Source organism: Drosophila willistoni (assembly GCF_018902025.1).
Source record: "Drosophila willistoni isolate 14030-0811.24 chromosome 2R unlocalized genomic scaffold, UCI_dwil_1.1 Seg167, whole genome shotgun sequence".
In the NCBI taxonomy this organism is placed as follows: domain Eukaryota; kingdom Metazoa; phylum Arthropoda; class Insecta; order Diptera; family Drosophilidae; genus Drosophila; species Drosophila willistoni.
Window position 1 is genome coordinate 20790402 of NW_025814050.1, and position 14377 is coordinate 20804778.

Consider the following 14377-nt stretch of genomic DNA (forward strand, 5'->3'; position numbering starts at 1 on the left):
CACATAGAAAGGGTTGCACCAACATAGCGAATAACCTGAACACATCTTCAATAATCGAAAAAATCGAAAGATTCTTAAAAACTTGTACCAATATTTGGGTTTTGATCCTACCAATAACCAGGCTTTAAGTTATTTTAGTACAAACAAAACAAGAGCAGCTTGCTTCAGAATTTTAAGACCATATCACTACTTAAACACTAAAACTAGTTGGGAATTACAACTCGATACAGCGAAAAAGAGAGGAAAGCTGGGTTTGAGTGGTTTTTATTCTAGCAAACGTATAAAACTATGTGATTCTTAATTCTGAACCTTCATAATTTTACACTTGATTTGTAAATCCTTTTCTGCTAAATGTTTTGCCAACTACACCCATGTGTATGGTTTCTGCTCCACTTTTGTTAAGATACCGCTGACCACTGGAACTGCAAATTTAAATTTAATTAAGACGGAAGTTTAATTAAATTGAAAGCTTGGATAAAAAGTCGTAAGTTAGTGGCAAAATATTTGCAATGATCCACTAAATGCAAGACATTTTGTTGTTGGTTAGTATCTAAAAAAGGATTGATTCAAAGTTTTTGCGATTGGTAAATGGAATTCAATATAAAATTCTCCTCCTACTACATGATTATTTGCTAAACGAATCGTCGTTCGTCAAGTTTGTTTTTGCGTAAAGGCGTTACCCAAAAGACAAAAGATACATGCAAGAAGTCTGTTGGATGGAGATGAAGATGGAGCTGGGAGCTGGGAGTTGAGGACCAAAAAGTCGAATTCTACGCAGTGTGTCTCAACTTTTTTTTGCCGCCTTTCATTGTTCCCGCTGTCTACTTTGATATGCATCCAATCACTGCACGCCGTTTGCCCGTTTGACTGCCTGATGCCTGTCAACCACAAGCACAACCGCACAACTTCAACGAGACATCGGCGGCATCATCCATCCATCCAGCCATCCAGTGTCCAATGTCCACTTAGTTATATATATAGTTTTATGCCACCATAACAATTGTACTTTTTCACATACTCAAGCGTTCCCAGCCAGATTCCACCATCTTCTTCAACAACGTGTCTATCTCTCTTTCTCACTCTCCATCTCACTCTTTCTCTCCATCTCTCACACTCTGCCCGTCTACCTTCTCTTGGCTTGTCTCTTTCTCTCGCACTCCTGGCTTCTTGTTTGTACATTTTTATTGCATTTTTCAAGCAATTACTTTGAATATCACCAGAAGCAACAGCAAGCAGCCGGACAGCCAGACAGCGAGTCGAGTCCTCAATGTCAACCGTTGCGTCTGTCACAAGCCATTCTCAGTGCTGAGTGACTTCGGCAGGTAGACAGATAGAAACACGCCAAACTTTACAAAAAGAAGCCACAACATCTTAACAATTTTTTAGCACACATGGCCAAGTGAAAAAGATTTATCAATTTGAACAGAAGTCTTAGAAAAATGTAAACCTCATCACCTACTTACATTGACTATTTCACTACTTCAACCGTTTTTTTGGATACTTTGTAGAGTAAATCATAATATCAAATCTGTAATTTTTAAATATTTTGACTAAAGATAAACTTAAACTTTACGAAGACTTTCTAGAGTTGGCCTAGGTAGAGCTTTTATTGATGACTTTATTTCATTAGTTAGACAGATTTGGAGACTTTCTAGCTTTAGTCATCATATTACACCATTAATTTTAAAATCTTTGTAGAGTAGATCTTTTTAAACGGTTTATGAAAGAAGCTTTTTAGACCATTTCATAACTTTGAGAACTTTTGGAGACTTTGTTGAATTGGTCATAGTATCGTATCATTTAGTTTTAGATATTTTGGCTTAAAATAAGGCTAGCTGATTTTCTAAAGTTTTTGGAGACTTGGTAGAATTCATCTTTATAGAGTTTGGAGATATTATAGAGTTCGTCATAGTATCATATCATTATTTTAGACTTTTCAGCTAAACATACATAAGCTGGTTGGTTTATATATTTTTTGAGATTTTGTGGAGTTGACCTTAAAACTTTGCTTTTAATATTTTAGTCAAGTTTGTAGACTTGAACCCATTTTTAAAATTCAATTCAATATTTGACTGAAATATTTTGTCGTAACTTGGTTTTATGTATATCAAGTTAAATTTTATTATATTTTTGGAGAGTTTGGAAACTTATGGGGAGTTGGACTCTTCCTGAAATTAGCTATGCAAATTTGTAGAATGGGTTAATGAAACTGTGTTTTAAGTTGTATTTCGATTACGAAACTTTTTTTATCTGGTTAGATTACGATCTATTTGAAATTTAAATCAAACCTTATTCTATTGTTCAATAATTTTGTTAAATAGTTTTTAAAGTTTCGTTCTCTCTCTCTGTAAATTATTGAAGACCTCATGAAACTGTGTACAGTTGGAATGATTTTCAGAGGTGTGATTATGATTGAGATATTCTACAAGCGTTTGTAAGTATGAAATTTACAGATACTCCTAAAGCTACAGAACTCTTTTACAATATCTGTCTGCTTTTGTTTCTGGCTTATCAATCTACTTTTTAATGTAAAATTGTTCTGCCAAATTGGCAGCACTTGCTGAACAACATGGCATTGCAGTTAGCATTTTGCACTGATTTAAATCTTCTTTAACTCCTGGTCGCTTCCCCTCCCTTTGCGTCGTTTGCACTTCTTTTGCTGCTGGTCGCCTTTTTGGAGGCAAACTGAACTCATGGTAATTGCCCCCTGGAAGCACAGCTTCTCATTGCATTATGGCTGCCGCCTTGGACTTGAAAGAGGGAATACCGACGACGACCACGTTCAAAGTCATCGAAAATGTCTCGTCCAGAGGACTCTCGTCTTGACTTGGCGTCAGTTGGCGTCCCCTTCAACTCTCCTGGCATTGGATGCGTCGCCAATTGGCTTTCGGGCAATTAATGGATGAATACTTTAAGTGAGTGATGGAATGACACTTTTGTGTACTTGTAAAGCATTTTTATATGTCTGTTTGCAGTAGTCTTAGGTACTAGATACTACAAAGAATTTTTAATAGTTTCGTGCGATTAATTGGTTTAAATCAATTAGTGTGTCAATTTAGTATCATTGAATAATGGTGAAAATTTATGGAAATTCTCCTTGAAAACTTCTATCCCTGCTCTATGCAACAGACTTCCCACACATTCCTTGCCACACTTTTTACACCCACCACAACAAAGAAGTTTAGAGTTGTCTTCTTGTTTTTTTTTTTTTTTCGTTACTTTTCCGTAGAGTCATAATCATAATGAGTACACGATATGGTTAGGCTACCTGATTTGACAGCTCGTGCACGCGTTTCGCGTTCTAGCAAGTTGATAAAAATCTGCTAAAAGGAGCAACAGAAAAAAAAGAACTCTGCCAGAGTGGAGGTTCTTTTGTTTTTGGTTTTCTTGCCTTTTGCATAGACAGCAAACTCTCTGTACGGCTTCAGTTTTGAGTGCTTACCATATCAAAGTTTGCCATCTACTACTTCGACTCCTACTACTTCTCCTATGTCTCTTGCAACCCGTTTCGTTTCATTTCTCAACTAGATCTTGTATCTTCACCATCGCCTGGCCTCATTACGAGCCTTTTGAAACTGATTCAAACTTCACACAAAAAAAAAAGTCAGAAAATCTGTACTCTTCTTTCTCTCTCTCTTCCCTTGGTTAAATGGTTAAACATTTTTTCTTTTTGGAGATGCTGGGCGATAAATATTGCCTTGATCACGTATCGGAAATGATTTTCCTTTAACTCTTCCCTCACTCCTGTTTTTTTTTTCTTGTTGTTGTGTTTTGGCTTTGGTTTTTGCGTAACCAATTTAAGTAAAAAATTCCAATTGAGTTTATCACTTTTAAGTCTGTTTATGATAAGCCACTCACTCAGTCACTCAGTCAGTCAGGCAGGCAGGCAGTCAGGAATGTGATTAATGAATTTATGTTTCTTTGACTTGATCAAATCAGAATATTGAACAAATTTTCAATTTTAACAATTCTAATTTCCACATACTCAAATCCCACATACATACACAATATGTTGCTACCGTTTGTTTGTACAACGTAATTTAATTAGAAACAAATCAGTTTTAATGCTTATCTTAAAGTTAGATGATACACAATTGAATGCACTGAAAAAACCAAACGAAAACTCATATCCATTAGAGCAAACCACTTTATCGGGAACTACTAAAAATATAATTCAGAGTTATCAGACTGTAAAAGATTTCCAGACTAAATCATTACCAATTCGACTTCATATATGTATATTTGATACAGAGAGTCCACAAACTGTTGTTAACAATTTAGTTAGAACACAAAGCATTATTCTTCATTCAAAAACTAGAGTCAATCTTGAGCCAATGAAGTCAAAACTCTTTCCGAATTCGCTTTATCTTTTACCTAAACAAAATTCAATTCTTTAGGTTGGTTAGGAATCATTATAGACATTTTTGGAAATGATTTCTATAATAATTTGGGCTTATCGATTAAAATCCATCTATCCAAACCAAAGAAAAAAAATGAAAATTGGATCAGTGATTTTGAAGATTTGTCTAGATATTTACAATCTCCAAAAATGTGTTTTGCCTTTCTAGGCATGTCTTGACCAAATCTACTATACAGCTTTTCTTACTTTGATTATACCTTGAAAATCCATGAAATCCATGAATGAACCAAAAAAGGTCGCTAAAAAAGGAACAATTTTTAAAATTTCGTATAGCTTGTTTAATAAATTCAAAAATTAAACTAATAAAAAGAAATGCAGATGACTAAAGGATCCAATCAGCTGGAAAATATTGACATCCTGAAGGTTAAAGCAGCGAATACTTAATGGTAGATTTCTTTTGCAAACTAATATCGAATAGTTTAAGTTCGAATCTATAGATTGAGAGTTCAAAAATGTACATGTAACTAAGAAAATCCTGTAAATAAAATAAAAATTCCAAAAAATAAAATTTTGAATATTATTCAGAATTTTAAAACGTTCTGAGTAATATTATCAGAGACCTAATAGATTAAATTTTCTATAAGTTTAACTAAAAGTAAACTAAAACTAAATTAGTCAGTTTTTCAAAGTATTGATTATTAAAATCTATAATATTTATAAAATTTTTAGAAATATATTTCAAAATCTCAAGGATTTTGTTTATATTTGATAAAGTTTCTGTTGTTAATTTCTCTCAGTGTACATTTAGTATGTTATCATTTGGGGAATGACATCTTTTTCATTTAGCCCATATCTCTTCTCGGTCGAGCGGCATTATCTCTTCACACACTTTTCCTACTCACTCTCTCTCTTCCTCTCTCTTTGGCCATTTGGGGTTTTAGTTATTGTTAGTAAGCATTTATTATTGTAAATTTAATGACTTCACCTCACATAGAGCAATGAAATTTGTTGTAGCTGTTGTTATTAATTTTTGTGTTGTTTTTGTTGTCGCTTGTATCATGTTGTGTGGCCATGTTACGGTTTTTGACTTCATTGCCACTCAGAGAGGCGTGTGGGAAAGGGGAGTGCTATGTGTGGCGGTAGGGGGGGAGAGAGCAAAACATTGTCATTGTGCCTCATGGCACATTTGTCGCGATCGTAAACGCATTAGTAATACATATTAGAGTACATCAAGTGCATACATACATATTTAATTATTGTTGACCGTATTTAATCATAAACATTTACGATTTCTATGTTGAATTTTCATTGTCACATTCGTTGAATAATATTAAATCGAAGATTAATTTATGCTTATTAAAATTGTTTTTTCATTAAGTTACCATAAATAGTGAAACAAATGATTGCCATCCTTAAATGCTTTTTGTTTCTCATTTGGTTCTGTTGCCAAGGTTTTTATTTAGAAACGATTACGTATGGGATCTTGACCCCATGGTAAGGACATTTAACTTGTAACTGAAAACCCTTTTAGGACGACACAGACAGTTTACATAACACGAAACACCAAAGATGTTCGCCCATTTAGTGCAATGAACCTAAGTTAAACACTCGTAATTTTATGAGCCAAGAGAAAAGAAAAGTGAAAAGTGTCAAGCACTTCGATTGAGCCAACATTCGGAGCAAAGCAAAGGAGTCAAGGACATGCACTAGTGCAATACAACCAAACACCAGAACCAGGACCAAAAACCCAGACCAGACTGAGATCAATACCGAAGGCAAACGACAACTTGGACTCTGCGAACTTGGGTCAATGAAACACCAAAAAAAGAACAGAGTCTAGAAAAATTGCATTGCGATTTGATTTCATATGACGGCAAATTAATTATGTAAAATATTCTGAAGCTCCGACGGCATTTTCTATGACAAAATAAATGAAATTTGTTTATACGATAAAATGTCTTGAATAATATCAAAGAGTGCTTAGATCATCTTAATATAATTAATTGGTTCAGAAAGCTCATTAACATAATCGTTTTGCAATGTTTCTATTATGAAAATTATGAAACAGATTTTTGTACCCATTGCAAAATCGTGCAGCGCTTAGAAGAAAGAAAACCAATTGAATTTTGCTGAAGATATGTACAATCTAGAAATTAATCAAAGAAATAAGCGAAAAAAGGGGGTTTTGTGACAAAGTGACAGGTTTTCCAAATTTAAAGTTTCATTGGTCTTAAGGCTTAAAAAAACCAGGTTAAAGCTTACGTTTCAGTTAAGAGCACAATAATCAAAAATTTGTAATCCCTTTAATATTACTTTTATATATACTATATTCATTTATATCTTATATCCTGTTTGGGAAGCATAATGGGCACGGGATTAGATAATTTTAATGATAATTATTTGGTACATTTCGCCCAGCATTTTAAACATAGTTTAAGCAGAAACCACGATGTAAATGTATTTTCGAGCTCTCTTGTTGAATAAATTATTATCATATTTAAGAAAAGATTCGGAAATGACTCTTCTATGTTCTCAAAATCAGATTTATATAAAGGTACAATAACAAATTGTATGGGCGTATATGATTAGAAATATGAATCAAAAAGGAGTCGAAATTAATTAAAAGAAGTGAGCATTTGCATTTTATAAAGAGTCGACATGGCTTCAGATAAAAATTAACTCATATTTAACTATTTAACTAAACACAACGAGGATTCAAAAAAACTTCATATATGATAATGTATGTTGATAGAAATTAAGATGTATATAAAAATTCTAGAAAAATCTGCTGAAGAAGTTCCATTAATTATATGCCTTTCCCCCCGCAATATAATAAATTTATTTCTAAGCAAAAAAAAATAAATAAAAAAGAGAAATATTGATTGGGTGCGTGTTTTGATTTTAGCTAGCCATGAATGAATGAGTACTCGAACATGTACCAAACGCGAAAATCTTGCTTCAGCTTCCAAAGTGCATGACTCGTAAATAAAATTGTTGTATGGATCCCCCAGACCCCAAGCAAGCCAAAGACCGAAGCGGAAGCTCCCAATGCAACAGCAGCAGCAGCAGAAGCAGAAGCAACATTCGATGCAGCCGGCAAATTGGGCAAGGTTAGGATCGGATCGGATCAGGCTTTAGGTTCAGCTGGAACGTCTTCTGCTACTCCTTCTACTTCTTCTGCTGCAGTGGCTTGGAGCTTATCAGAGCTGGCAGATCACAATTTTGCAAGTGTTCCAAATTGAAGAAGTAGATGGAGTTGCCTTCGAGTAGCTGGAGGATCTACTCAAGTGCGGCTGCTACTTTGTGTGTGGGAGCTACATATTTACACGTGTGCGTGTTTCATAATATTTAAAAACTTGCCCAAGTTAATTGCAAAAAAAAAGAAAAACCTTCTTATTTTCCTACTGTCTTTCCCCTCACTCTTTCTTCCCTCTCTCTCTCTCTCTCTCTGTTAGGTTCATTGCGTGCATGTTGGGATAACAAAACAAGTGAGAAGCGAAACTGATTTCGGCAGGAGAACATAGAATTTGGGTAGCTTAAAATCCGAAAATTTCGGAAACTTTTTTAATAATATTTTCCATATGCAATTGAACACATTTTTAGGTTTCTCTCTTTTGTTGTGCTAGTTAAAATGGTATAATAAAAATAAATATACTAAACCAAAATGCTAAAAGGAACGTGGAGGCCTCCCACCAGTGGCTGCCTCTAAATGGCTACCCCATTAAAGCTCATTTGAAATCAGACACGTCCGATTAAAATCTCATTTCTCACCTTGTGGTCCGCAAAGAGCCCTCGAGCCTCAAGCTCAAATTGGTATTGCAGACTGGCTGGAGTTGCACTTGGAGTTTGGGCCACAACAAAAACAAAAAAAAAAAGACACAAAAAAACACAAAACAGCCAACAGGAAAAAAAGAAAAGGAAAGGAAAAGAAAAAGAGACAACTGAAAACAAAACACAACAGCTGCAAAAAAAAAAAATCATATTTACCACAGTAAACTTACAACAACTACTCCTAGGTGGTAACCCCCCACCATTGAAAACTGCGATAGAGGCAAGAAAAAGGCATTTACCCCAATCCCTCTGATTTCCGATCTTTAAAACTGCCTTCGTTTGAGCACTGCGAGTATTTCACGCCTTTCTGCCACTTATTAAAATAGGCAAAATGTCTATTAGCCTCTCTCCAGTATGCTAGCTTTAACTTTGGCTTGAATAAGTAGTCGACATGGAAATACCCTGGACTAGTGATAAGCTTAGACTTCTTGCTTATTTAGAAATCGGAATATTTTTATTACATTTCATTCACTATCTATCTAAAACAGATATTTGATTATTTATTTAATGTCTTATGGTAATATTCTTCATTCATAGTCTTTGATTATTTCGAACTTGACGTTATGCCTTGATTTGGTATCAATTATTCTTAGTATATTTAATTTGTAAATATAACTTTTAATTTTAATAGAGTGTTGATTGATATTTCCAAACTACTCATAAATAATATACTCTCTTTCGTCACTAAGTAATGGGTTTAGAATAGGGAACTTTAGCACACAAAACGAGTTGGTTCTTTTGTGTGGGCTGAAGTCGCAGTTTATCGTTGAGCTGGAGGGGGAGCAAAAGAAAGAATAAGGACAGTTGTTGATTTTAGGATAAAACTGATTACCTGAAATTCAAATTGAAAGTATAGCATTATGAAATATGTTTAAATACCATTTGATTGTATTGAATTCTTAATCTTATGGGAAGTCATATATCAACTAAATTTAAAGAATGCCTATATAGAGAACAAATATTTCATAATCTTGATTCACAAAACATATGACAAATGACATTGATACACAAACATATTAGACTCGAAATTTTTATAGTATCTTTCAATCTTGAAGCTAATGCGTTTCCTATATTAAGTACAAGGGGATAATTTGTAAAATAAATAGTTTTATAACTACTTTATTTAAATATAGGTTTAAACTTTTGTCGACTTTATTTCGTCTTACTCATCGACTAATTCTTTCTGCGTCTAGCCGACTTGCCAGATCGTCTTACTCTGAGTCGACTCACTCAACTTGGGTTACCAGATCAATCCCACAGTACATATATTCTATATCTGTATAAATCTTTCCAATATCATAACCTTCAAACCATTCAAAATAAGAAAAAATCCAAATGAATCGCTGCAAAGTTTCAATTTATAGATGAAAGATGTAAATATTTCTTCTTTCTTCTAGTTTTAAAATAATAAATATTTCTTTACTTACAAATGAACAATGAATATATATCATAACTAGAAACATTGCCACGCTTCGCGGTGCCCGCTTTTGAAAAATTAAAATTGCGACTATAATTTGAGATTTAAACTCTCTCCCATCTCTCAAGTTAGATCGAACTGCACATGGTGTGCGAATTTTATTATAATCGGTTAAGTGGTTTAGGAGTCCATTGAGGACAAACATTGTGACACGCGATTTATATATATTAAGATATCTATTATTTTAATATCTTGTATATACATATATACAAAGTTGTACAAGATGCTGAAGATGTAACTATAAATTTACATAAGTGTAAAAGGACCTACATAGGTGATAAAATTTTATGAGTAATTGTTTAAGACAATTTTCACATATAAAGTATAAAATTGTGTGCTCTTACTTCATGTAGATGATTATTATTAGGTATATATATATGTTTTTTCTTCTTCTTTTTTTTGCTTTGAATGCATCGCGATAAACACGCAAAATCCATACAGACAGAAGGTAGCCAGTCGACACCTTCGTTGAGATGCCACCCATATTCCGCAATGATTCAGCTTGTGTGTGGCTTGCACCAGAACCATGTGTCCCCTTGGGCTATTTAAGCAAATGATCAGTAAACAGAGCAAACCGAAAGCAGCCACCGACACGCAACTTTACCACCACAACCACCTCAATCCTCATCCCTATCCAGCTCCATCTCCAACATGAGCTTCAGCTCCACATCCCAGCTGCAAAAGTGTGAATTGTTTCGTGCCCAAGAGCCAAAAAAATACACATACACACATACAGACACAAGAAGCAAAATGAGAAGAAAAAAAATCAACGACTTGGTAACAGATAAGGTATAGATTGAGCCTACAGGTAGCGGAGTGAAGTGAGCTCTGGGTAGAGCTACCGACTTGCAGCTGGCCCGTTGCCACTTAACTTTTTTGCATATGAAGGGAACTGGAGCTGAGAGCTGCGATCTGGAGCTGGTAGCCTGCCGTGGCGTGCAAATTTTCAACGCGCATTCTTGACGTTTTTTCCCACATTAAATGGCATTGTTTTTACTACTGGGCTTGGTTTCGTTGCCTCTAACCATGCCTGGGCCTGACCATGCAAAACAGCTTGTTAAGCACAAGTGTGCTGCAGCAGCCTCCACCTCCAACTTATCTTCCTCCTGCAGCCTCTCTCCCTGCAAGACATTGTATAATGCTCGACTTTTGGCTTATTAGGCGAAAAAAGTGTGTATAAAAGGCAAAGCTAAAAGGTAAGGCTAAAGGTAGCAATTTCCGTGCTTAAGCCAACCTCACGCATTATTATCATAATCAGAAGCCAAGCAAAAGCTGAGAGAAGGGGCAATTCAGATGCACTTGGATATGGAGGAAGAGTACATTATTATCGCTATCAAGTAATCAGCAAGTAAAAGTCATTTAAGATAACCGCAAACTGATTTTGTTATTGACATTGATATTAAGTCGGAGATATAGGTCAATTGAGATTGTTTTCTTCTTTTTTTTTTCAATGAAATCGAAATCAATAAGAAAAGGGAACAGATAATAAGAATTTCATTAACATGAGTTGAGTATCGAAAATACTTACTTTCCAGAGTATATTTGTTTAAAGAAAGTTTGGTTTAAGATCAATATATTCATAAGAGCAGATTAACATTTTTCGGGCTCTTGAGGTAAAAATTTAGTAGAACAGAGAAAAGTGCTGAGCCAAATGAAGAATAAGGTTATGATGGTCTTAGTTTGGGTAAGAATTGAACTCAGTTTTGATATATACAAACATTTTTGAGTAAGAAACATTCTTTAGAGATTCTACAAGCAGAAAAAGTTGCATATTCTACTTAAGTCACTTAAAATTTTGACTGATTTTCTATATTTCTGAGAATATTAATTTGTCTACATATCTTCTGTCAGTGTAATTTAAAGAAGAAGAAAAAATTGTCTACGAGAAATTCCTCTCCAATGTCTTACATATGCAATTGCCTATTACCCAATATCAAATTTATTTCATTTTGTATGAGAGGAACACGAAAAGCACATTACTCATACGCCCTGTGGCCCACTTCAAATAAAATTTTCTTTTGCTCATATTTCATGTAATAAAAGAATGAAAAAAGTAACTGAGGAAAACTACAAAACGGACTCAATTCAAAATACACTTAAAAATTCAATAAGAACGAACGAACTGAAACAGAACACGAAAATTGAAAATGGCCAATCGACCTGGACTTCACCTCTTACTTTTACATCCCCTCATCGTAAACAAATATGTACAAATTCTTTTGCCTAGGTTTGAGTTTCATAAATATTTAAAAATTAATTTCACAATATGAATTGGTGGATCCGAAAGAGAAGAGGAAGAGGGACAAAGGAGCAGAGGATAAGAGGGCTGCTGCATGTGCTGCTGCTGCTGCTGCTGCTGTTGCCTGTAAGCCATTTTTCAATTTCATACTTAATTTTATGGCATAAATGCCAAAAGTTTTATATAACAAACGAAGTAAGAGACAGACAGAGAGAGAAAACGAGAGAGAGAAAGCAAGAGAAAGCCATCATATTTTATATGTTCTCAAGAGGCACTCAGAAGGTGCAAACAGAAGAAGCAACTGTAATTACATAGAAACGAAGGCCCCCAAATAAGGCAACGCCTTTTATATTCTAAAAACGATAGGAAACAAAAAGAAATGGAAAATTGAAGAAAAAACAAGAGGGAAAACCTTACAACGTTGCATTTGTATATACATATGCGACCAGGGACAAAGAATAGAGAGAAGTGAAAAAAGGAGGAAGAAATACCTTTCATATGTGTGTCTAGCTCTACTTGGCCCCCAGAGTTATCGTATTTTATGTATATGCTCTCTCGGTCCTTGGTCCTTGGCTGGCTCACTCCTGCTTCATTCACCCAAACCAACCTCCCGCCCCTGGTCCAAGTAAAGTTTTTTGCAACATTTTCTGCCATTTGTGCAGTTTTTCATGTTCTCATGTGCATGTGCAGGATATGAAAATTTTCTTTCTCTCACACAGCAAGCGAAAAAAGGACAGAGAGAGACAGAGAAAATGTAAGAAAAGGAACAACTATATATATATGTATATGTTCTATATACATAGACACACATATTTGGCATTGTGTGTGTGTGTGTCTGTGTGTGATGCATTCAAGTTGGGAAATTGTGCAGTTACATTATCATAATGGAAATGCTTTTGACTTGAACCAGAGTTGCCAAAAAGTATTAACTAGAAGAAAATGTCGTTCAAGCAGCCATTATTAGCATTTTTATTATTGTTTCTTTTATTCCTCTGAAATTTATCATCCACTTTTCAACACTTATTGGAACTTAAAAGACCTCCAGTGTGGGAAAGTTATGAAAACATTATTATTAAATATCTGAAGAATAATCATTATCTAACACACCCTATTACCAGGATTGATCTTAAGGAAAGAGTAATAAATATTTATTATTCCTTAATTTATGATCAGTTTTAAGGTGAAAAAGTGTTCAGTAGTTTTCTACAGAAAGATCGGATAAGCAAAAGACAATATTTTGAAATATTTCTTTTTTATGAGATTACTGGGAAAAACATTTATATCTCCATATAATTCCATTTAAAACAAAAAGTGCTTCGTAACATTTAACAACAAGACGTAAACATCAAATATAATTTTCAAAAAGTATGACAACCCTGGTCTTGCAACTCTGTACGTAAATGCGAGGAAAGCCAAGTGGACCAGCATTTCTCTTCACTTGCTTCTGACTCCAACTATTGGACCCCGTTTTTCCCCTACACCTCAAATAGGAACATTTCCTTTCCCCCTAGGCAGCCATTGTATTCTGATTGTGCGCCTTACGGCAACCAGGATATGGCTTCAAGGCTGACTCTGTCAATGTGTGTGTGTGTGTGTAGATGGAAAATATTATTTTTCATAAATTTTAAAATATACCGTAGCCAAGAAAGAGAAGGCAAATAGAAAGAGAAAACTGTCGAGCAAGAAAAAGCAGGAGAGTCTCTGTTTGTGTGTGAGTGAGTGGGTCTACCATTTCAGTCGTTTTCCTTTTCTGCTTTTATATATATATAGAGATTTTCCGGGCACATAACGGCACACGCACACATACACACACACATACACACAGAGACAGGCAAAGTAGAGGAAAATGTATGCAACATTTTACAATGCAAAAGCCATTTACTTCGAACGTAACTTTGGCTAAGAAAGAAAGAAAGAAAGAAAGGGAAGTAAAAAGGCAAAATGAAAATAGCCTGCAAGGAGGTGGCATCTTATATATTTCTATACATATACATATAATGTAAATGTGTATGTGTGTGTGTGTGGGGCACTCAACATATGAAAAATGAAAAGTCACATCTACGGCAAAAGTTGAAAGCAACCAACCCAAACGACTCAAGCAACCTTTTCTCCTCTACTCTCAACTCCCCATTTTTGCCTCCTTTTTTTATATAGAGAACCTTCTTTCCCTTATTGCCATTGTGTTCTCACCCACACACACACACACATGCATATACATACAGATTTATATATAAAATTATACTTATATTGCGAGAGTTGCGAACCTCTGTTCCAACTTTTATGTCGCCTTAAAAAAAAAAAGAGACAGGAAATGTTCGCTATATGTATATCAAAATTTATGTACGAAGCGAAAGGAAAAAATAAAAAATATTCTAAGAAAAAATGAAAAATATAAAAAAGGAAAATCCTATCAGGAGGCCCTTCAAGATGAAAAATTGTATTTGGGGGGCAAAAAACTACTGTTTGTGGT